Below are 24,631 nucleotides of genomic sequence, written 5' to 3'. Positions count from 1 at the left end.
TTCTTTTCGTCGTGATCAAACACATTCTGGCTACTGAGAGCGGTCTGCTTAGAATGCATGCGGATCTCCCACATTCTCCATTTAGAAATGGCCGAATGTAAAAATGTGCCTTTAGTGCTTTAATTACTTCCAGAGGACAGCGCAAGGTGGTCCGAACACCTCTGGTGCATAAATGCACGATTCCAAAACTGACTTTACTTCAACCTGGTTCCAAATACTGACACAGTTTTGGGCAAAGCTGCTTCGCTAATTAAAATAATCCTTTCATGCTTGTCGGATGAATTACAGTTGTATTTATTAGAAAACGGTTACATACAAATAAGCACCGAGAGCACACAATTAAAACCTAGTTAAGTGATTATGTGGGTCTGTTTGCATGGAAATGGAGGTTGAATCTGTTCGCCGTCGTAATTAGGCTAAATAAAATTAAAATGATATTTGCGGCGCTCACAGGTACAGCTGGGACCGGTGTCACGAAGGTCCACTCATCGCTGGTGATTGGATCAAATTGTTAGGCGATTTACAGCACCATTCCCCCTCAGTGTCAACCAATTAACATTTCCTTAACACCCCGCACCTCTTTGAAGTTAGGTGTCTCCATTGTAATGGGAGGTTTGCAAGGTCAGTGTCTTTTATGGAAGCTTTCCGTCATATTTCTCTCCTCAGCAACGACATTTAATTGTATTTTCACATTTTATATGTATTGTAAAGGAGCATTCTAATTCGCTGTACTGGATTAAGCCAAAATGGTTTGGGTTGAATTGAAAAACACACAATGTGGCTATTCACAGGCCTGAAAAACGCAGTGATGACGCATCGCCCTGTCTTGATCGCAATGGCGAGGAATTACAAACAAAACAAGTACAATGAGTTTACAGAAGCACAAACCAAATGATAAGACAGATATTGGAAAGCCACAGTGCTTTCAGCCTTCGGTCCTTCCACGCTCATATGAACAAACTCGCACACACAAATTTCAATCTCCATTTCCCAGTATACTGCGGTAGTGGTGAGCACAGCTGGCAACATCTGGAGGCATTTTGAGTCTGTTTACATTTCCAAAACACTGAAAAATACTGCAGGTGCCAGAAGAGTAATAAGGAACCAGGTCACAAAAAAGGATTGTTTAAACTCTAACAACTCGCGGTTCTGTCTCACTCTTGCTCTCTTCTATCCTGGAACTTGCTCTCTCTCCACTCATTTTTCATCAGTCGCACACCACTTGCCTTTCAACGAAAAAATAAGGCGCCGTAACAGTGCTCCAGCAATAACAGGGAAAAAAAAGACAGAGACTTATGTAAAGTATCGGTCCTGTACAATGTGTCCTGAAATATTCAAGTATGCCAAATCTAATTTAACTACAAATATGTTTTACATTTTCCCCTTTTCATTTAGTCTATATAAAAAAAATGCATTAAAAATATGTATTATAAATAATAAACATGTGTTACCACACACACACACACACACAATGATATTTTCAAAATCTGGTTTAAAAATTAATATGCAATTTACAGGTTTCAGTTCGCAAGACTTGTGTATAATTTATATATAAAATTTGTAAATGTATTTATCATTTTTTTAAAAACATGCTATCCATATGTAAAGTGTATATACAATACGGTACTTCTATGCATTATAAATAAATTCTAAATACAAGTATGCATATGTATATGTATGTGTGTGTCTTTGTGCATTTATATTTCACATTTTTCTTTCATATATAGATTTATTTTTTTATTTACTTATTTATACACGTCTTTAAATCAGACTGACTTTACACATTTCCTAAGCAGATCATGAGAGGTTTATCACACCGATTTTGAAAATGTCCACACCACTTAATAGTAAAGTAAACCGTAGTAATATTTACCAGCTTCCCCACGTGGTCTTTCTTAAACCCCCCATTACACACAAACACACACTCACCAGCTGCACTTAAGTTTTTCCTTCCCTTAAATGTAGAAAACAACCAGGAAAAACATTTGGATTTTGTTCAGCTTAATCAAAACAGACATAAAATATCCCAGAACGTTGACATCATTTCAACTGCTTCCCCAAGGCAGGCAGAGAAGGGTCTGCTCGAAAATTTGACACAAAGGCACATGCTGTGTAGGATGCAATTACAGTGATTGAGTGTAATTTACCCATGTAAGATGAAACCGGCCGGGCAGATGGAGGAGAAGCCGGAGACCGTGTTCCAGCCAGTCTGCACATGGTTGGGATATGGAGCGCAGCTTCTCACCTTTGAACTGACTAACATTTAGCGTGATGACTTGCCATGCGAACACGCATTCCACATTATCATGGGTCGATGTGATCATAGACGTATGCATGAGTGTGTGTGTGTGTGTGCGCGTGTGTAACGCATATCTTGTACCGGCAATATATTTGGACACAAAACCTGCGTGCAAAAGTTTATGTCAAAACTGGGTTTCTTCCATGAAAATACACACTAAAAGCTCAATAAAAAAAAAAATAGCTTCCGAATGTTACACCACAAAAAAAATAATAAAAAAGGCTTGTAATCCTTTGTGCTTGTTCACTTCTTTCCCGTGAGAGGAGGAAGGGAGGAACAAAAGTTTAGGTAGCCTTCGAGACGCTCTCTGTCTCAAGGCGTCTCGTGGCCCTTACAGAGACTGACTTTTCACGGATTAACATCTACACCGATTGTTACCTTTTGAACAAAGTAGTTGAAAGGGAAATAAAGAGAATTACAGTCTGCAATGGGCAGTCACATGGTGGTGCAGCCAGGAGACAGAACCCTGGGAAAAGTCCAGAAATGGGGCAAATCAGAATGTAAAAAATGTGTGGAATTTAGTTAGGGTTAGGGACCATCATCGAGCTAGACACAAATCCAGGATAGAACGTGAGAATCTCTTAGTTGAACTAATTGAACAAATCAGGCAGAGATCAAAGGAATAGTTGGACGAAATATACTATATAAAGTGAAGGGAAAAAAAAACAGTCCATAGAAAATTCTATAAAATAAAAAGAATTGTTCTGCTTTTTTACGTTAAGAATGTGTATGTTGTCTGTATGTTGCTGTTATTGTTAAGAATTTTGGAAAAATATTATATGAAATATTACTATTATTATTTGTATCATCAATATTACTCAAAAACATTTAGTTTATTATTATTATTATTATTATTATTATTATTTTCTTAACTCTAATATTAAATACATGTCCAGGCATCAGAAAACTACAGTTGCGAAAGTGCAAGAAAAAAAAAAAAAAAAAGCTCTGTGTGTTTATTTATTCATCAATTAATCCTAATTAAGCACAAGCTTTGTTTGTCTTGTACATACTTTCAAAGAACATCCCAGTTATTATATCTTTGCATTTTACATTACAGAGTGTTGACACGAACACCACAGGCAAGAAAAGCCTGAAAATAAGACACGTCTTTATGAGTTTTTACACAAGAAAGACTCCCTGAAGATATGCCAGCCCATCAATAATATACAGTGAGGCATGCATACGTAATGAGCAGACGTGCGTATGTAGTACCAGCATTTGAATCCATGCAACTGTACAAGCACAATCCAATAGGAAGTTTATGAGGCAGACCTGATCTAACCACATAACTTGGAAGAAGAGGTCAGAAAGTGCTAAAATAGGACCGACCAGGGTCAACTTACTGTTCACAAAAGCTCAAGCTCACAAATCAAAGCAGTTTTTCCACTACTTAATCTTAAGGGTCGTGACTCGCCATGCAAGAGGAACTCGGTCCACGGCCGGCTGGCAACTCTATAAACATTTAACAGCCATTTGCAGCCATTCACCGCCACACTTCAGCCATGTGCTAGTCTGCCTCCCGGCTGCCCCGATACCTGCCTGCCAGGACCCTTCCTTTTAAGCTCAATCGTTACTGGAAGTGCCTGCCAGGAGGGATAGTGTAAGTGTGTGTGTGTGTGTGTGTGTGTGTGTGTGTGTGCGTCAGTTCCACTTCCACCTTACTGGCTTCACCTCTCTGAGCTCATTCACCAGTTTGTGTGTGTTCTTTTAACAGGAAAAAAAATCTGAATGGAACACAAACCTGAAAAGCGAAGGACTTTGCGCCGTACGGTTACCCTTAGCTGTGTGAAGTTGTTTCTCCGCACATCGACATCCATCAGAATTGTGGGAATTTTGATGAAAGCTTATGCTCAGCAGCATATAGGAACCAAACCTGCTCATACGCTCTCACCCAACAATATCTCATCTGCCACAGTGTGTGAAACCAAATATGAAGTCGGTGTAGAGCAGGGATCCGGATTCAAAAGGATGATCTGCAGCCCCTGTTTAAAGTTTATCGCCACTGGCTGTAGTACAACGATGGGCACACGGCTACAAGAAGCCGTTCTGCACCTTTTCTTTTCTATTTCTCCTTCCTCCTGTTCCTTTCAAAGGTAACAAGCAGCATTTAGGCAGGGAGTGAAAAGAAGTCAATATCCTCCGGGGATCCAAGTGGATTACAAAATGTCACTTTCTCACAGTAGACAGTCACAGAAGAGCGAACACTCACTGAGATACACAGTAGTATTCTGTTTATACTCACACAAACACACATACGGCGACATGGTACCAGCTGGCAGACCACTGTTATCATCTTAGTGTCCTGGTAACCATCAGTCTAGCAAACAAACGGTGTTTCCTAACATTTTTTGTTTTATGTGGCTCCACAGCTCCATCAATAAGGTTTGAGTATCAACACTAAGCAAGATATTTCCTTTTTGAAATTATATATAAATTATATAAGTCGATAAAAAAAAAAAATTAACACAAATGTGTCAAAATAGCTCATGACTTTTTCACTTTTTTTGGGGGTAATGATTAATAAATTAATTACATTAAAAAATAATAATTATAATTTAAAATTTAAATTATTTTCATCTATAAAAATTGTTGTTTACTTTTAAATGTAATATTAATTACAAATACAAATGAACAAGTAAAAACAATAAAACAAGTTATGTGACCAAGTTGTGATTATATTTCATTTCAAATTCTATAATGCGTTTTAAAAACGTGTGTTTAGAGATTACGCCTTTACAGCAAAGCAAAATCACAATCATCACAACTTGAAACATTCTTAAGTGCTCTTTGGGGAAATCACTGCCCTTAAGCCAATCAGAGAAAGGAGACGCTTCCAAATCACACAACTTCCCTTACAGTGCGAGCGTGCAAGAGCACATTACGTATCATCCATCACAGAGTATCAAATTCTCACGTCTCATTCTTCTCCTTTACTGTGTCTTCAGACAGTCTTCCAGGAACAGTGTCATTTTTAAGCTTTGCCAACAAGTTGGAACACTTATAAAGATCCTGCGACCGCTGCACTGGAATGCCTGCAGCTGGCCGCTGCACATGTCTGCACAACAGAGGAAGAGAAGACACGCAGCGGAACGCTACATTTCACATCAGAAATGTCTTGAGGGACTTCTGTGTGACGGATACGCCAGCTTCATGCTTGGTGAGGTCTCCGCTGACCTTGTTTCATGTACAAGCCGCCTTACGATCATTCAGCACATAGCTGAATGTATTCCTGCAGGATATCAGATCATGTCAGCGGTGATACAGCAGACCTACTATAAGAGACATTAAGCTTTATAGCTTAATAATTATGTTCTATTACAAACGATTTCTGTTCTGTGTGTGCACAAACTGAAGTTCTCGTTGCTCAAAATAATTCATAATCTGCTAAATTCTTCCGCTCTCTCAATAGGCAGAAGTCAATTAAATGTATTACGCTTTGCTTTAAAAGGAAGAAAAGGGAAGCAAAGTTCACGTCATCTAAAGGAATTCCAATTAACACCCTCCCACACAAGCAATTAACTGTTAAAATAACTGATGAACAAACTGAAAATCCCTGGGAGTTCAAGATGCTGCTTTTCTAATTAATTCCTGAATCTCCTGCATCTTTTTCATAATGAAACACCATTTGTTGTTTGACAGCACGTCAACGCCTGGACAGGGCCAAATAAGTGTAAATAAAAACACGCTCCTTGTTTTGTCCTGCACCGAATGTACTTGGGACTTCTTCCGAAATAATGTATATTTCTGCTGTCGTGGAGGAGCAACAGAAAGAGACGTTGGACATTAGAGAATGAAACTGACAGCTGTGGTCGTTGTGTGTGTGTGTGTGTGTGTGGAGAGAGACTCCTCAAAGGGGAGCTAATTAATAGATAGTGCGCTAAGGCCTCTGTCACAGTTTTCCTGTCAGGTCTTGCGTAAGGACAAAGACACAGAAAAAAAAAAAAACAAAAGAAAAAGGGAAAACTGAAAAAAGGGAGCGTGTGTACTGGATTTATTGTTCCGCAAACTGCGAACATCAGAGACGGCTTTGAATTTAACCTTAAGACTGAGGTTAGCGGCGCTGACGCAATACCCCCTGCCATTTGATAAGACGTTTATTACGAATTGTAAATGAAACTTAGCCTAGCTAAATATGAGAATGGAAAAAAAGGATTTCATTTGTTACATGGGAAGACGGACAATGGAGGAACTGAATTATGTGTGGAAAGAGATTGTGCACCATTAATTTAGTCATAGGTATGTCTTTTCTTCACAGTGTTTTTCCTTCTCCTTCTCGGACACTTGGTGCAAAGTAACGTCAGCGGTGGCTCTATTAAAACAGCATGTGTTCATCTGCTTTATGTCGTGCCTTGGGGTGAACCACTTTGGATTTAAGTCCGAGTCCCTAACTACATTTGTACATTTTCATGAGTGCCGTTTATCCATACCAGGTTTGCCACCATGTACTGATGTGGCAGGTTTTTAACGGGTTGATATAACACTGCTAAGGTATTCAAAGTGCTATACGGTTGCGGTAGGGTGTTCTGCACGGTGCCAACACCAAAATCTCATGGCCTTGTGACACAAATGACATTCCTTTTTTTGGGGAGCAGAAAGTTTTAAAGTGCTAATTCTGAGGTGAAAAAGTGAAAAAATCTTTCCAACAAAGCATTTGCAACAGTGATATTAATTAAAATATCAATTTAAAAACACTGTCACTGTAAGATTTAGCATGCTAAGCACAACACCTAAATTATAATGTCACAGGTTCACAGCGAGATTCACAGCCCTGTCAATCCTTCCCACAGAAATATTCAACAGATCAGCCGGCGAAAGCCAGACGCTTATTTGCATATCTCAGACTGCATGTAGTTGAACACCTTAGATAGCGGAGGCCATCGCTTTTGCATTTTCCTCCGTTTTAATATAGTGCGATAGCCATCGAGAAACAGAGCACTGATTTTACAAGCCCTAATACTGAAGCGCTTTATCAGGCCGGGATCCGACTCTTGTCAAGTGAAACTGTGATAAAGTCAGTTTCTAACTACGCCAATCGATGAAAGTAATTTATTTACCTCGGGTAGGCAATTTCAGTTCCGTCTTAAGATGGCTGGAGCGAGAGAAAAAGAGAGAAAGTTTGGCTTGGCAGGGCTTTGTACGACGGCGCCCAAGATTAATATTCCTCTCATGAAACGTTCTTGGACATGTGAGGCGACTCCATAAACCGTGCCGGGGTTAATGCACGGTACTAAATCTACACCAAATCTCGAGCAAAGCGAGACGGGGGAGATGCAGTGCCGCTATCATTCCCACCTTTTCCCCTCACCTGACACTCCTGCAGAACCTGGGAGAGGCAGACGCTATATCAACGGCGCTATATACGGCTCAATCAGAGGGCCTTGTTCGCTTAACCGGTGTGGTCTTTAACTCGACTGGGTAAAATAAAAAGCATGTGAATTGCACATAATAATCAATACAAATGTGGCCACTTAAGGCTCATGCTCAGGTGCTAATGAATATTCATTTTCTTTGTGCTCCAGGCATCGGTTGCGGTTGTAAACCCATCACCAGGAAAGGGCAACCTAAAGGTGAGTAAATCAGAGCATTACATAAAAACGATGTGTGTGTGTGTGTGTGTGGCTCGTACAGAGAGCGTGTGAATTACAGAGCGCGCCAAGTTTCAGAAAAACCATATAATCCCAGCAAGAGCATTAATTCATCACGTCTTGCATGCTTTCCTTTACGTCTCTCATGCGTGAAGAAATCTTTAACCAAGACGTACGTTTTTGCATTTCTATTAAAAACAGCTAGTCATTCAAAGAAACTACAGTACACGAAATCCCTCCCTCTTTCTCTTTTTCTTCACGGCCCTGGATGTCATTTACATGAATCGGATTGCTCTTGCCAACCTCGAGTCAGACCCCATTTACGACGCCCTTTATTTCTGCAAAAGACCTGACCCCCTATCTCATTTTTTCTCTGCGGAGGTTAGCGCGACGGCTAAGGCATTCTGGATGAGAGAGGACGAGTCTCACAAGGTGGACACTAAATCCAACCACAAGTTGGTGCTAGGACCTGTTATTAAAACGCGTTTAAGTTTGCGTTTGACTGACAGGACGGTTCTGAGTGAAAGGGTTTCTGCCGCTACAGCTGCTGTGGTTTTGTGGACTTGACAAACATAACCCTTTCTTTTCATTATTGTTTTTTTCCCCTCTTTTCTGCCGCTCTAACTCCAATAACAATGCTATTTGGGGTGGCTGAAGCAGCTGCGTATTTGTCGTCGCCCCCTTTCTCTTCCCCTCCCGTTCCTCCATTGTTTGTGATCTCAGTGTCTGGGACAACCGGTTTGATCCCCTCTGCGAGGGTAATTTGCCAGTAGCCTTCTGTTTCAGAGTTGTGATAGGGATGAGCCCCACCTGGAGAAAAAAAAAGGTCTAACATCCATTACAAGCGAGCTATTATTAGCGAACAAAAAAATAGCTTCCGATCGTATAAATATTAAAAGAAAGTGTGTAATCCTGGCAATATTTGAGCTCATGGGAGCAGTAGTAACAGTGCATTATCATTGTTTTCGGTGTGTAGTCAGCACAGAGGATGGGATCTGAGAAATAGTCCCGTCCCGTCCCAGCCCGAGGAGATCTCGCACCGCCGGCGGCATTAATTAACTCCTCATGCCTGTCAGAAGTAATAGAGCAACGCGTTTAGACACATCAACGGGGCGGATGGTCGTAAAGCGAGAAAGTTGGGCGAAAAACAGAGTAACTAAGCTCTACGTGGTCCACTGCTGAACCAGCAGCCAATGAGTCAGTCGCCTTGTTAAAACAAGGAAGGGTTCAGATTTCACCTCCACTTCAAAAGCATAATGCAAAAATCAAAACCTGGTCCCCTTCCAGGAACCATATAAAGGTTGAGTGAATCTGGAATATAGTTTTGCAATTAAAAGCAGCGTTTGGGGTGGATGGGGTGATTTGGCCAAAATATTAAAATAATTTGCACATATGCACACAGTAAACCCTCACAACTAACACTTTAATCCCACCCACTTTAAAGCTGTCAATCAAAATTGCCCTCTTTTTCACCTACAGCTCCACCCTTCCTAATGGGCGGGCCAACTTCACAGCTCTACTGTATCCAAAAACAAATCCGCCCGAAACCTGATGCCGTCCGCCGCTAAGGACACAGACGGCTTGCAGACTCGGAAATTTTCAGGCTGCTTTGCTCGCAGTTAGTGTTTCGTACGTAAATCGAGCTTGGCCCCGGCATCCTGAGGGGGCCCCCGTTTTAACAGCACACAGACTCGAGCGCTCAATTAGACTTCTGTGAATACACTCACAGCCACACTGTTTACCATCATTTCTCAACATTTTAATGGGATCCAGTACAAATTCAAATAAATGAGCACATCAGATGATGACTCCAGGCCTTCCTACTGTTTATCTACTACGGCCTCCCTTTTGACCTCGGTGCCACTCGCATCAGTCAGCATGGCTTAACAATAAGGATGACCTGCTGGTCTGGGGCCAGTGTGAAGGAGTTTTAGGCCAGTTGACCAAACTGCATTAAATAATCACTATTAATCTTCAACACTCACTTATGCTTTAAAACCTTAAACACTTTTATATATATATATATATATATATATATATATATATATATATATATATATATATATATATATATATATATATATATATATATATATATATATATATTTTTTTTTTTTTTTTTTTTTTTTTTATTATTATTATTATTTATTTATTTTTTCAATTAAAAAGGACAATATATATACTTCACATACTACTCACTCTTGCACAGTCACAAAAGTTACCTTTTAATTAATAATATTTCTGTCAATAGACATTATGTAAAAAAAAAAATAAATTGCCAAAAATATTTTTGGAATGTGAAAAATATGAACAAATCTAAAAATAATTATTTAGGGTTGGGCCAGTGAAAATGTTGGCATGGGAAAAAATTACTGTTAAGCCCTGGTCAGACATAAAAATAAAAAAAAAAAAAAATAAATCATCCCGTATGTGTGGTCACTTTAAGAAAACTAATGCTGAACAAAAGCAAAGCTATAATTTATACTCGCCTGCCGGACAAAGCCTGGAAAAGCTGGTGGAATGTTTGCGAGCTGCCTGGATACTCCTGGAGAAGCAGGGCTTCTTATTGACGCAACGGCTGAGAAAATAACACTGGCTTGTGTACCAAGCCCATGGCCAAATATCCTTTTATCAGAGAGTCTGCTTAGACCCCAAAAGAGATGTAGGGAAAACAGATGACCAGACAGCAAGCTAAACAGAGAGAGAGGAAGTGAGTGAAAGACAGATAAATGGGAGAGCGAGGGGAGACGGAGAGACCTCCTCTGCCGTGTTCTCTCCTTTTCATTTCATTTCCATCCTGTCACTCATGTGATAAAGTGGCTACATGAGACTATTGAGAGCAAGACAAACTACAGCCCAGGTCACAGCGTGCATCAACAGTCTGCGCCCCCGATACCTCTCCATCTGCTACTGTCCCGAAGTCTGGATCTCTTTCAAGACAAAAAAAAAAAAAAAAAAACTTTCCGTCTTCTATGAACGAAGGGCCATCTGGTATTTTCTGCAGAAGGTTCTTCCCTGGTACAAATTTTTAAACCAATCCGGCCAGGCGTGCGGAGGCCCGTAATGGCTCTGACATGTCCCTGTGCTATGACCTCATCAGACAGTATGCAGAGCCAGGGCACAGAGCGGTGAAATTCCACCAGAAGGTTCCATTCGGCCCGTGATGTCGTGCGACTATCCCGACACACACTGGCACTCGAGAGCGGGCACGGCTGACGACACGCGTCGCCAGCCCACTAACGTGACAGGTAGCAGGGTTTGTAATTGGAGCCGATCAGTGCGCCATATGCCACTCGTCTCTTAGTGCCAAATCTCCGCCCCCAACCGCTCCCGCCACCCCTCTGATGCTTGGCACACTCTGGCTCCCACGGAAAAAAAGGCCCTCCACTTCATTAAGAAAGTAAACACAAGTGCTGTCTGAAGTGTCTAATTAGTCCCCTAATTACTCCCTGCTCGTTACTAATGCAAATTAGATTACGCTGCTTAACTTCATCGTGTCCACAACGCCGCTGTTAATTGAGGCCTTTTGAAATTAAATTACTCACTAATTAGCATATCAAAACCATTAATTCTGTGCCAGAGAGAAAGAGAAAAAAAAACAACAACAAACGCCAAGTTTTGCTAATGAGTTTTGCTAATTGAATATGTACCTTCAATATTGAGTTTTTGCTAGCCGGGCCCCGTTCGAGAAGCTACTTAGCCACTTGTGCGAGCGAGTTCAAAGGGAACGGAAGCCGGTCTTGTGTCGTGAAAAGGCAGCACTCGAATGTTTTGTCAATATTTTCTTGTTTCGCGGCACGTGGGTAACACTTGGTGAATGAAACGAATACGTCTAGTGCGATAACAAAAACGATAGTAAATGACATTTTAGGAAACGCGAAAAATTCGGCACTAAAGTAAAATGATCAAATCGCTAAAAATTCATCGGTAGCATTCAAAAGATCTTTTTTTAATGTTTAGAAGGAAGTTCACTGGGATGTTCACCAAGGCTTAATTAATAAATTCAAAATAAACTAAAACCGTAATGTTGTGAAATATTAATTTAAAATTACCTTCTATTTAAAATGTAATTTATTTCTGTTACAGAATAAGATCAATTTTAAGCAGCCATTAATGTTAGTGTCAAGTCATCCTTCATATTTGGGCGATTATGAAACATTTCTTAAGAGTATCAATATATAACAGCTGTCCTGATTTTTTTTTTAGGATTCTTAAAAAAAAAAAAAAAGTAAATAATTTATTTTAAGCACATTTTTAAACAGCCCCAACTTATAAATGGAAGTGTATGGCAACAAGCCTATTATTTCCTAACATTTACACAAAGCATGTATAAATCCCAGAGAGTGGCTTTAAGCGGGCAGCTGATTAAGCAGTAGATATATCAATTACCTGTTTAAAAAAAATTAATTACCGAATAATGCTATGTAAGCTTTTCACTTTTCTCAAGCACAATTAAAAGTGAAGATCTCATCAGTTTCGCCGCACTGGAAAACTTTCAAACTTTTAACGCAGTCATTTTCTTGTACCTTCACAGGCAGGCGTCCATTCAGAATGAATACGTTCACGCCGTTAATTCATGTAATCTACAGAAGCGACGAAAAGCTTAAGAAATCTCAAGAGTCATTTTTGCTTTAAATGTAAACGGCTGCGATTAAATTTAACACTTCCCTTTCGGCGCCCCACCCCCACCCCCCCGCAACCCAGTATCTGTCCAATATGGATTTCTGAAAGACTCCATTCAGCGCTCTTCAAAGTCTCATTTTAATACTATCTCCAACTTCTCATTTGAATACAGACCTAATGGAAGAGGTGTAAAAGAGAAAAGAAATTGAATAGTGAAATTGAGAGGTAGCCACACAAAAAATTAAATAACCGTGATAATTAGATGTAAAGATATTATAATTTCTTTACAGGGATGCATTGAAAATGCTGCTCTACAACATTTGGCCTAATTGCCAGAATTACCATATTAACCAGTTACCATTTGAGTAAGTTGATTAAAAAATTGATTATTCGTCTATTTCTTTTAGGAGTTTCTTAATCAAAATCTAACATCCTTGAAAAATTAATTTGAAGCCCCTCTTATCAGTTAATTAAATCTGGTTGGAAGTCATTTTTCTGTGAAGCGTGATTAGACAGCGCACTGTTCTGTACTGTTCGGGCCGCATGACGTTAGAAAACTTTTCAATGTCTCATCAAACATTCAGAAATAAGAAGAATAGAATTTCTTTGAAGGGCTGTCTCTTCTCTCATTTTTTTTTTCCTTTTTTAAACTATGCCTTTCTGATAAATTACGCTATACCCGAAAGATCTCTCACTCTCATTAACACATTCTCATTACCAGGCAGGAATATAAGAAAAAGGGGAAGAGAAAGAGTGTGTGTGCGTGTGTGTGTGTGTGTGTGTTGGGGGACAGAACGAGAGAATAATACTTTTACAGGATGGATGGCTGTATGGAATTATTTCCTCATATAATCCAGCACAGTGTGTGTGTGTGTGTGTGTGATATAGCGAGTGAGTGTGTGTGTGTGTGTGTGTGTGTGTGTATTTGAGGTGTTTCTGAACTGCTGTCTCGGCTGGAGGTGAACCTTTAGCCAAATTAAAGAAAGAGGAGAAGCCAAAGATACAAATGTGCTTTTCAGACAAGCGAAAAGCAGCTCTTTTTTATGAGCCTTTCAGTTTTTTCAGAGCAACTCTAACAGTACGGCATCCCAGATTCCTCAGACAGAGGATCTAAGGGGGGCGATAAGTCATATTTGACAAAGTAAAGCTTAACACATATTTCATTACAATAAAATACATTGTAATATCAATATCTTTGGAACGTCTCTGTGGACAAAGTTGTCAAGAAGATAAGACAGTGCATGTCAGAGTCGGGTAAGAAGGAGGCTTCGGCTAGAGAGGCGCGTCGCTCTGAAAGTCAGCCAACACACACGGCGCTAAAACGATTTCGCCAGACAACCTTGGGATGAGCTGCTGAGGACGACACATTAATATACCGAGATAAAACAGGTGATGAGACACTAATTCTATTTTTTACTGGAACAGCCACATATATTTTCTTTCATTTCCCCCTCCTCCTCTTGCATTACGCTCATTCTTTATCTGTGAAATAGGGTGGCCAACTAATCAGAGCATTTATCAAATTCCTCACGTTCGACGTTTATTTTGGGGGGTTTCCATAACATGAAGTGCAGAGTTTCCAGAGCTTGACTGACCACACGCAAACCTATAAGTCTTGCTGACCACAGCGGTGGATAATAAACCCCCAGTTGAGAGAAAAAAAAAGTTAAATAAAATTACATACATATAGTGAGCATTTATCGAAAAACGTGGAGACCCTAACGGACGGCGACCAGACTACTCTTCATCCGCATTGTCTCCCTCAAGGTGTGAGTGAGACCACGAGCTTTGCTTCCTACAGGGAATGGGTCGATTAGTCTGATTAGGTGTTTATTGAATGATTGGGGGATGCTGATTACTCCACTGAGGGGTTCGGCTTACCGCCAGTCAATCAAGCACCGCTTTGGTTCCTAATGCAGCCACCTCATTTCTTGTTTTTTTTTTTTTTTTTCCCCAATCCTCACAGTCTCCTTGCAAATCAGACCCGTCAAATTTTAAGAAAAGCATTATCGGTTTCAAATAAAAATAACCTTTCGGACAAGCTGAAGAGAAAAGTTAAAGTAACTGAACGGGGTGAACGCTTTACCTCTATTGTCAAAACATTTCAGTGAAAAAAAAAAAAAAAAAAAAAAAAATCCTCGATTGAACAGGTTCGAACCAGTTTTCAGATCAGAATCCAAAGTGAAACAAAATCCATATTATCAAACATGCTGCCTGCGGGGTTTAGTTTAGCTTTTTTTTTTTGCAGGGGAGTGTGAGGGACAAGCCACGGCTGTGTTTTTGAAATTAGCCATGGCAAGCTGGTGTGCGGAAAGTGATTGCTCTAAACCGCGGAGCGTTACCGGGAGGGACGGTGGAGGTTTGCACTCGCAGACGTCTCAGCCTAATAGCACCCAGGAGATGTGCTGGAAACTTCTCTCCGGCCAGCTTTTTACAAACGCCCAGCATAAAGCCTCATAAAGGAACTGACTCGTCAGCCTAACTCACCACTGTAAACGTTTCCTTCTTTCCTTCGACTCCAACTGGCTGTAGATGTAAAAAAAATACTAATCTATCTATCTATAAGCAGGTTTTAGAGAGTGTGGTAACTTTTTCAGATTTACATTTTTATTGCAAACTGGTATTCCAGATACCTTTAAAGCAAATCCAAAATTTATGTTAGTCCTTGAAGAAATACAGCATTTGTGATTTATCCATAACTAATTTCAAAAGAAACCTGGGGGTGGGGCAAAACGAATTTTAAAAAGAGTTGCGACAGTTGATTCGATAGAGGAGAATAGCTCACCTGTGGACAGCGGTCATAATGCCCTTTTTTTATCTGCAGTTTTCAAAACATTTTTCACTAATTGTTATTCTACCTGCAGGAAATTAAATCTTTCTTTTTTTTTCTAGAAACTGCACGGCAATTATGACAACTAACAACTTTTAACAAAAGATCACACACGCGGAAAAAAAAGTCCTTCCTCACGACCTATTCAAAAAAAAAAAAAAAAAGAAAGGTTTGAATGTGATAAAATGCTGCACGCAAACTCTTTAACCAAATTTAATCAGGTTTTAATGCAAGGAATAGGTTTACATCTGAGGCTTCGGCCTTTCATCTGTTCGCCAATTTATCTGATAAAAATGATCGCTTGATTGAAAAGAAATGAAGTAAAGATTAGGTATGCTAGTTTCAAAATTAAGCATACAATCACAACACCTTTCTATCTAGAGTTATCTGCAACTTTTATCATGTAGATTCCTTTAATAAAGTCCGGGCACGGGTCATGTCAGGAAAGGTAATTCAAATTGAAAGTGAAAAATTACCATAGAACGCCATGCCATCCCAATATCACAGCAATGCAATTCCTCCCCATAAAAAAAGCGCATGTGTGTGAAGGAACATGAATTTGGCCATCATTCCTTTTTTAATTAAAGCATTCAGTCCCCTTTCAACGCGAGTTCAAGGATGCCAGGAGACTAATTAATTTGAAAAGGTACGATGTCTGTGCACAAATGTCTTCCGACACACAGATTTAAAGAATATGGAATAAGAGAGAGGTAAGAAAGAAAGTTCGAGAGGTCACACCACTTCAAGTCGCCCCGGTGTCATCCGGTGATCAGAGGTTTGAAAACAGACCAGGGCAGGAGTTTGCCTTTTCGGTATGTGGGTGGGCGCAAGTGTGAAAGCCCGGATAAAGCCTATCAAATAGCTGCAAAGAGAACATCAGTGAAAAATAGCTGAAAAATTGCTAATGACTTATTTATTTAGCTACAGTTAATTTGGTTCAAATTATATCACTCTATAGACAGTCGTTGGCGCCAGCACCCATTGAAGTACAAAGTATATTAAAGCTGTGCTGAAAAAGTGCAAGAAACACACATCCGCTTCTTTTTTTTTTTTTTTTTTTTTAAATCTGCCATTTTAAAAACGTTATAAAAAAGTGAGGATAGATGCGTAATGGTTGCGTTTTCATTTCACACTTACGCATTTATATAAATGCAATTTTAAAACATATTCCTAAACAACTACCAAAGTTTTAATATAAACGTAGTTGTAAAGGTTAATATTAAAAAAAGCCTTCAACAGCACATGCAATGAATTCATATGCATTATTCAATTGTGAATGAAAACTGCATCGTATAATAGATTTATAATAGAATTAATATTTATATAAAAAAACATTTTCCAAAGCACTTTGTTTATTCACACGAACCAGAGCTTCAAAAAAGCCAGTGCCACACAAAGAAAAAAAAAAAAAAAAGAGTGAATTAAAAAAAGTGTGTGAGAGAGAGAGAAAACAAAGCGCAAAACTTATCCACTCCTGTGGAAAAGTCCTGGACAGGAGTGGTAATCCTAGGTTTAGCGGCTGGGTTATTTCCCAGGGAAGCAAGGGTACGGATGTAGAATCCCATTACAGATGTCAGCCGACTGGCAGTGACCGCGAGGGCAGACATCATACCGGTACAGAGCCCCATCATGCCCCCAACCTACCAGCAAGAAAAGCTCAACCGGTATGAAGTCTGACCGGCTCCCCTAACCCATCCACCCCTCCTTCTCTCCTCGACCCCTCTGCAGGAAAATACTCTCCCTGACTTCTCCCTTTAGCGCTCCGATGAATGGAGAGTGAGGGGCTGTCTGTGTGTGTGTGAAGGGGGGGGGTTACCATACAATTATTCAGATAACAGCTGGGGATAATATAGTGGCAGATGTCCCCTGGTCAACAATGCTCACAGACCACAGCCGAGAGCAAAAGGCAACTCTAACCAACGGTTAGCAGCGCTCGTCACACGTTTTAAAACTAAGAGCAGAAATCGCTTTTTTTTTCCCCTCTCACTCTATTTTTCTGAAAACATGAAAATATACTATATTTGCTCTTTCTTCCCAGTTATCTTAACAAAAGCTGGTTTTCGAACAAAATGTAACGAAAATTCACTTTTTACATATCAGTATGCCTGATTAGAACATAAACAATTAAACTGGTAAAAATAATTATTATTATTATTTTAGACCGCATAAATATACTTATACGTATTTTTTTAGTGTTTCTCTACAAATCCTACCTCAAGAATTTTTTACGGTGTCTTTGAGTCTGTGTCCATGTGTAAAAGCCCTTGCATTATTTGGTGTGTGATGGTTAGCGCTAGATAACGTGCTTTTTTTCCCTGCGACGCGAGTGTGTCGCGCTGCGCTTCTCGCGCTCTTCACCCCCCACCAAGACAAGACACTTCACCACAAAAGCATCAGAGGAGAGGCGGAAAAAAAAAAAAAAAAAAAAAAAAAAGAGACGAGCCCTTACGCTTCATAAAGAAACGCATGGATTGGGGTATTTATAACATGCTGTACGTTTTGAAAATGCGATTTCTCTGCGATGCAAAATGAAATGCGAAGTGTGTAAGAAAGTTGTGTAGGAATTACAAAAGGGGCAGAAGAAAGAGAGGCAGAACGCGTCAATCAAAAACAGAAGGACGAATCTGATTTTGTTTTACACATGGTTAAAAGATAATTCTGTCAGAAGATGTATCACGTTCGTCCATTTCAAATGCAAATAACTTAAGTAGGCATCCCCTTGTTACCCATTACTAATACCATAAAAGAAACCAACACTTCTCCATTCCGCTGCTACTTTACGGATTAGCGAATGAAAATTAGATGCATTTATATGGTTATTACTTATATGGTCACACAGTGGGGAGGGGGATTTATCCAAGCGTACAGTGCAGTGCCAGAAACTCCCTCAGGAACGAACAGCTCGCACCTTCGGCGGCTGGGGGTGGATTAGAGTTTTAAACCCGGACTAAGGTTTACCGCGGCCGGCAACACTGACAAGAATTCCTCCCGCCACTGCCGCCCAACAAAGCCAGGCAATGTGGAAAGGAATAAAACATCAGAGGTTTTCTCCTCTCCTGTTTAGGCAGAAGTTTTCAGTAATCACCATCGCTGTTTTGAGAGCTTAGCGTTTGGCGTCGCGAGTGGAATTTTATCAGCGATAGAACTGGGCTCCTCTGGAAAACTTTACTAAGACGCATTCAAACAAGCCGCAGCTGTCACTCTGACATCACGTCACGTCTTTTGTGACAGTGCCGAAACTTTGCTCCCTTCTCTCCCAAAGAGCTTTACTGATGCGCCCGCTCTCCGCCGTTCTCTGATGGACATGATGGCTTGTCAGCGTTACGCTGGGGTTTTTAAAATATACAGCGAATGGCGTTATAAAGACCTTCGTGGAGGGGGTGAAGGCTCGAGGGGGGAGACGGCGGACTGAGAGAAAATCCATAACACAAATACAGCTGTCAGCTGGAACGCAAACTTAGCAGAAGCAGCTTCGGTGGCCACAGGGAGCAAGTTTATGACTTCAGGTTGCATCCTCACTCAGACGATCTAGGCTTCGACAATCAATACGCAATGTTCTTTATCAAACCAACAGGTACTGTTGGAATCATTTTGCTCAGGAAAAGCTAGTTGCAACTGGTGACCGACCGTGCAGTGTACTACTTTACTTTCCACCCATGTCTGCGGCCCCCGAACTGCCAATGATCTCTCCTGAGGTGCTCCGCTAATGGATATAGAGAAGTAGTGATCAACATCTCAGACTCAAGTACTGTCATTTCCGTCCAGCGAACACCCCGCTTTTCCCTCTACCACATTTCCCCAGCTCATCGGAAATGGGCCCTTCCTCTCTCTAAGCAAACGCTAGGGTCATTCTTTAAGACAGTCATCACCTCATAACAGCCTGGCACTCTCCCGAAACCCGGCGTGAAGCCTCCCCACACAGGAAACCTTGTGTGCGAAAACCAAAAAACTGCAAAAAAAAATGTGCCACTGAGGTCACGGTAAAGAGAAACTGTGCTTAGGAGTTCAAGTGGAGATTTAAATTCACGTTGGGAATAAATACACCATAAAAAAAAGCAACATCTAGCAGCATCTGAGGCTGACAGATCGTCGAGACGGCACTTCCGTGCTGCAGTCTGGTCTCTCTCAAAGCTGAAACCTTTAACGCCAGATCTTTTCGATATCAACTAATCAGATCAACATTGTCATCTGGAAAACATCCCTCACTCTGGAGCCTTTTTGGGTTTTAATTTACAGATGCAGAAGTTGGTTGAAATTGCTTGAGTGTAAATTTTTTCGTATGTGCCGTTAGCTCCTTCCCCCCCCCTTTCAAGGCTCAGAGTTTGAGGAGAAAATGACACCACTCTCCGACTAGCAATAAAAGCAGCCCTCACTGTCTAAAAACGTGCATAATTTATTATTCACATCCACTAAAAAAAAATGCTCAGCCTCAGCCCCGTTCCACCAAAAAACATCTTCAATTAAAACCACATGTTTAATCTACGGCTGGTGGTGGTTGCCGCTGGTCAGCGCCGGAGCTGGTGCATTCAAAGACGCAAACGAGCGTGAAAATTTCAGCCTGACCTTTCACGTAGGGTCAGCTGAAATTTGAAAGGGAGAACGTAGGCATGACATATTTCACACAAACATGTTTCGAGAGCAGAGGTGTCCAAAAGTACGGTTGACAAAAAAAAAAAAAAAAAAAAAAAGTCCTAATCAGTTAGAGATGGATATGTATTGCTCTTCAAAATGCTTTGGTTAAAAATGCACTTGTGCGAAAACTAACATTATTTTTGGAACGGTAAAAGAGTTTAATGGTGGAAATGCCACGTGAGGGTCTAAGGGACAGTGCTTCACGAGAACCAGAGTGCTTTGTGTTAAAACCAGCCGTGATATTGAAAAACTTAAATTTACCTCTAAATCACTTGACTGAGGCTCATCTGAATTTGAAAAGAGCACACACACACACTAAATGCTTTTTGCACAGCACACACCGACATATATTTGCATTAGCAGAAAACCGGTTGTTCAAATAAAGTTTCAATCACCAAACGTTCCAAAAATACGCATCAAAAAGCAACATGCCTAAATGTACACCTGGCATCAGGTTAGTCTCAACATCAACGTCCAAAACAAACACATTCCAGACCTTCTCTACCCAGAAAAATACCCACAGTGGGCTGAATACCAGACTGCCATGCAATCCACACATTCATCAAAATAACATATTTAAAAGACCTCCGAAAGTGAGGTTAGTAGTCTGTATAAACACGAAGAACAGCATAAAACAATCACTTATCACAGAACGAGTGATATATCAATTATAACCAGAACTCTAAAGTAGTCTGGTGTCCGCCGTTAGAAATAGAGTGCTAAAACTATCAGCTGAGGTGTAGTTGTTGCCGCTTGCAGCTGCTTGACGGCCATGCAAGTAACTAAATTACCCACTTTACTGCCATTTTCATGCCCCCTCTGAACGAAACGCTGTATTCTTTATCAACTTCATGAATTATCACTTTTACTCTAAGCACATAACGTCATTCAATCGCTTCACTCATCTGTCGCACAAGCAGATCAAATGGAAATTGTATTCATCACTTTATGCTTATGTTCATTTACATTTACACATGTCACATTTCAATTAGCAGGGAATCTGTTTATCACAAGAGGCAATATACATCAAAGAACGGGCATCGTGAAAACAAACAAGTACAGCTCGGATACAAAAAAAAAAGTGTTTTAGTACAACAAAAAATTATTAGTCTTTACACACAGATGTGTACCTAATGTACATGTATAGAAACTAAATATTATTTCATGAAAGCACACTTTCATTCAATTAATTCCTAAGCCTATTCATGCAAGTTTAAATGCTGTTGCTGATATAAAAAAAAAGAAGATTAAATAATTAAAAGATTGAATTAACCGAATGTCAGAAATATTTTGCTACAAAGTAAATAATTTAGCACTCTCCCTCACTGTTGTATAATGTGTTTATCTTGTGATTTAATATAGTTGCATTGTGCAGTATACCTCAAGAGTGAAATGAGCAAAGCTTCACCTGCACTTTCTATTAGATTTAAATGAATTGTGTCCAAATCTCCCTCGATCGCTTCTTAATAACACGACACCGGTTATGATGCGAATGTGCATTTTTCTTGTACTTATGTAAAGATTTATTCTCAAAAAAAAAAAAAAAAAAACAAGAACAGAAAGAGAGCTGGATTATAGTGCACTCGGTACAACTCCTGATCTGTAGCACCTTCTGCAGATCCACTTTTAACGTCTCGGACTGGCATCTTTAAATTGTTGCTGGTTTGTTTTGTGCTAGTTTTGCTTGTTGCGAGCGTTTGAGAGCGCTGATTTGATCACGAAACAACAACAACGAAGCAAAAGTTCATCTTATCCGTGCAGCACTGTAAAAATGAATCACTAACCTAAATAATAACGTTAGGTTTTGCATTACATAAGTTAGTGAGGGTTTTGTCTGTTAACCCGTAGCCTGCAGGCGAGGCGAAAACTGACCGGTAGGACAATAATAAAATTACATTATCTTTTTAAAGTTCAAAATCGGTATTTTCACCTCTGTTTGAAATCGCATTTTTTCATCCACACGAAGCTTTCTGGTGTCACTGCACCTCGCTGTAACCGTAATTGACATTTGGATTAATGATTATAAATAGGATAATCATGCATGCCGAGCTAATCTTTATTTTATTTGTTTCGTAACATTTGCAATATTTAATTGCTTCAGTTGCACATCGGACACCAAACACCCCGAATAAACTTCTACACGTTCGCTTCACTTCTCTTCACGTTTCGCTATAATAAATAATTATTTCTTAACACTAAAAAATTAAAACTTACCAGTGAGAATTTATGGGTCATTTGCCTAAAAAGAAAGCAGTATTTGCTGAAGGCCTGTTAAAACAATAAGCTTGACGGATAATAATAGAAAAGAAAAAAAAAAAAACATTAAGCCAACTTACGTAAAATAAGCGTAATTAAACTCTTTAATTTATGTGAATGCTTTAGTGTTGTTTATTAATTTAAATTGTGGAGTTTTGTCGCCAAGGCCAAGCAATATCTACGTTTCTGTGAAAGCAGCGTATGGTTGGAAAGCATATAAATATAAATACATAAAATAAAAATGAATAAATGCGAAGTAAAACAGATTTATTCTAGATTTACTTATTATTGTTTGTCGTTTTGACCAGATTTCAAAGCAGGTGATTTTCAAAGTCAGTTGCACATGTTCACTAAACTTGTTTTCGGTCTTTTTTTTTTTTTTTTCTTCCACGATCGGGGTTCATTTTTAACTAAAACTTTTCCACGTTATTAATTACGTATTTTATTAAATAAAAACGTGCATATCTGTAATCCACGTTCAGTCAGCCTATTATTCTCTCGTACAGAATAATAACACGCTTTCGTCTCCGGTTTAAAAGTGTGAGGTAAAAAAAAAAAAAAAAAAAAAAAGTTACGTCGTCAAATCTATTGTGACACCGAGAGCTTTAGTATCCCGTTTGCAAAAAAAAAAAAAAAAAGTCTACGAAAACACACTTGACTATTATCTCTTTCTATTGATCTGAATAAGTGTGTGCGCGATAACGCGTGCATGAATTCAAATCTGGGATGTATTTTAATATTACAAACGCTTAATCCCGCGAGGAACGAATAGGAAGAAGAAAGAAAAAGAAGAAGTAAAAAAAGTGGATATGAACCTGTTAGGATATTGTGAAGAACTCTACTTTCACTCTACGGCTGGACCATGTGGATGTGTCCCTCCAGCTCTCGTGAATGTCCCAGTGATCCCAGAAACCTTCAGCAGAGCAACGCAAAAGGAAAAAAAAATCCTGTTCTATGAGTGATGTCTTCAGACCATTACTTTCAACGACAACTGTCTTTATTAGTCTTCCTTTCCTTTTTGACTGGCTTCCTCTCTCAGACTGGTCACTCAGAAGGGTGATAAGTGGAAACAATAATCGTGCACTAGCTCAAAGGCTGCATGGTCACAGCGCTCCTCAAAGTTCATGAAGAACAAGCACGCGGCTCTTTACGCCTCCTCGTCGCTTCGGGTCTTCTCGGTTTCTCTCAGTTAGTCACACGGCGAGTTTTCCTAAAGTCCCAATAATGCTTCTCGCTGGAGTTTTTGGCATCTCGTCTGTTCCTCGCTCATTCGCAGAGAAATCAGTGTTGAATTACTCCGCTTGTGTCTTGTGTTGGCGATGTGTTAGGGGACAGTTTGGTCTACCGTAATGCGTCTAGAACGGGGGCGCGCACATCTTCTGCGCCGCAGCTGCTCGAAGCACGACGCAAAACCTCGCGCGCTGCGGGCGCTGATCTCTTCACCTGCGCGCGCATCGCGGGTTTAGTTTGGCCATTGTGGTTACTGACGAGCAACAGATGTTAGTCAAAGGACGAGCTCACCGCGGGAACCGTTACCTGCTCCTCATCTACTCCTCAGCAAACAACAAGTTTGTTCTCGCTGCTTGCCATCATTCAGTCGTACTTTGATTTGTGGCCAATAATTGTTAGAAAACTGTTCTAAACATTCTACTGCTTACTATTACAGCAGTGCCCTGATTATTGTTTAAAACGTGTATAATCCTTGTCAAAATATTATATACCGATAATATAGATATCTAGAGAGATAGCATGGTATAGTGCAAGTATATACTTATAATATGTACATAGGCTACACAAATATATTGCTATATTACTATTATATCAGTACAGTTACTGTACGTACGTGTGTGTTGACCCTGGGCTACAATACTAATCACTAATACTAATACTAAAAAGGGCCATATTTTTGAAAGTTATTATTTTTTTAAAAGTCATCTGAAAGCTGAATAAATACGCTTAGGAAAGGACTATATTTAGCCTAGGTAGCAAAAAATCTAATATTGAGAAAATCTCCTTTTAAAGTTGCACAAATTAAGTCCTTAACAAAGCATACTGATCAGAAAAATTACATTTTGATATATTTATGGTTGGACATTTACAAAATATCTTTATTAAACAAGACTTTTACCTAATATCCTAATGATTTTTGGCATTGAGAAAAATAGACAATTTTGACCCATGCAGTGTGTTGTTGGCTATTGCTACAAATATACCCATGTGACTTGAGACTAGTTTTGTGGTACAGGGTTACACACACACACGCACACACACACACACACACACACACACACACACACACTAGTTATATATAAACTAATTCAAGTATAAATAATAGGTGTGCAGTTGTGTTAATATTATTATTGAAAACAACGCTCATGACCACATGTCAGAAAGTTGTTGATT

The 24,631-nt window shown here is 39.7% G+C and overlaps 1 protein-coding gene across 1 annotated transcript in view; it reads right to left on the bottom strand.

Moving 5' to 3' along the window:
- The window catches only part of foxp4 (forkhead box P4), a 119,678-nt gene extending 96,114 nt beyond the window's left edge, over window positions 1-23,564 (bottom strand). Inside the window, exon 1 of the mRNA XM_043252382.1 lies at window positions 23,044-23,564. The gene's annotated coding sequence lies outside the window, so the exon portion shown is untranslated. The remainder of the gene's footprint in view (window positions 1-23,043) is intronic.
- Between the last annotated feature and the right edge of the window lie 1,067 nt (window positions 23,565-24,631).

This window comes from Puntigrus tetrazona, chromosome 11 (genome assembly GCF_018831695.1).
Source record: "Puntigrus tetrazona isolate hp1 chromosome 11, ASM1883169v1, whole genome shotgun sequence".
NCBI lineage: Eukaryota > Metazoa > Chordata > Actinopteri > Cypriniformes > Cyprinidae > Puntigrus > Puntigrus tetrazona.
Note: the sequence above shows the minus strand (reverse complement) of the source record. Positions and strands in the feature narration are given on the sequence as shown.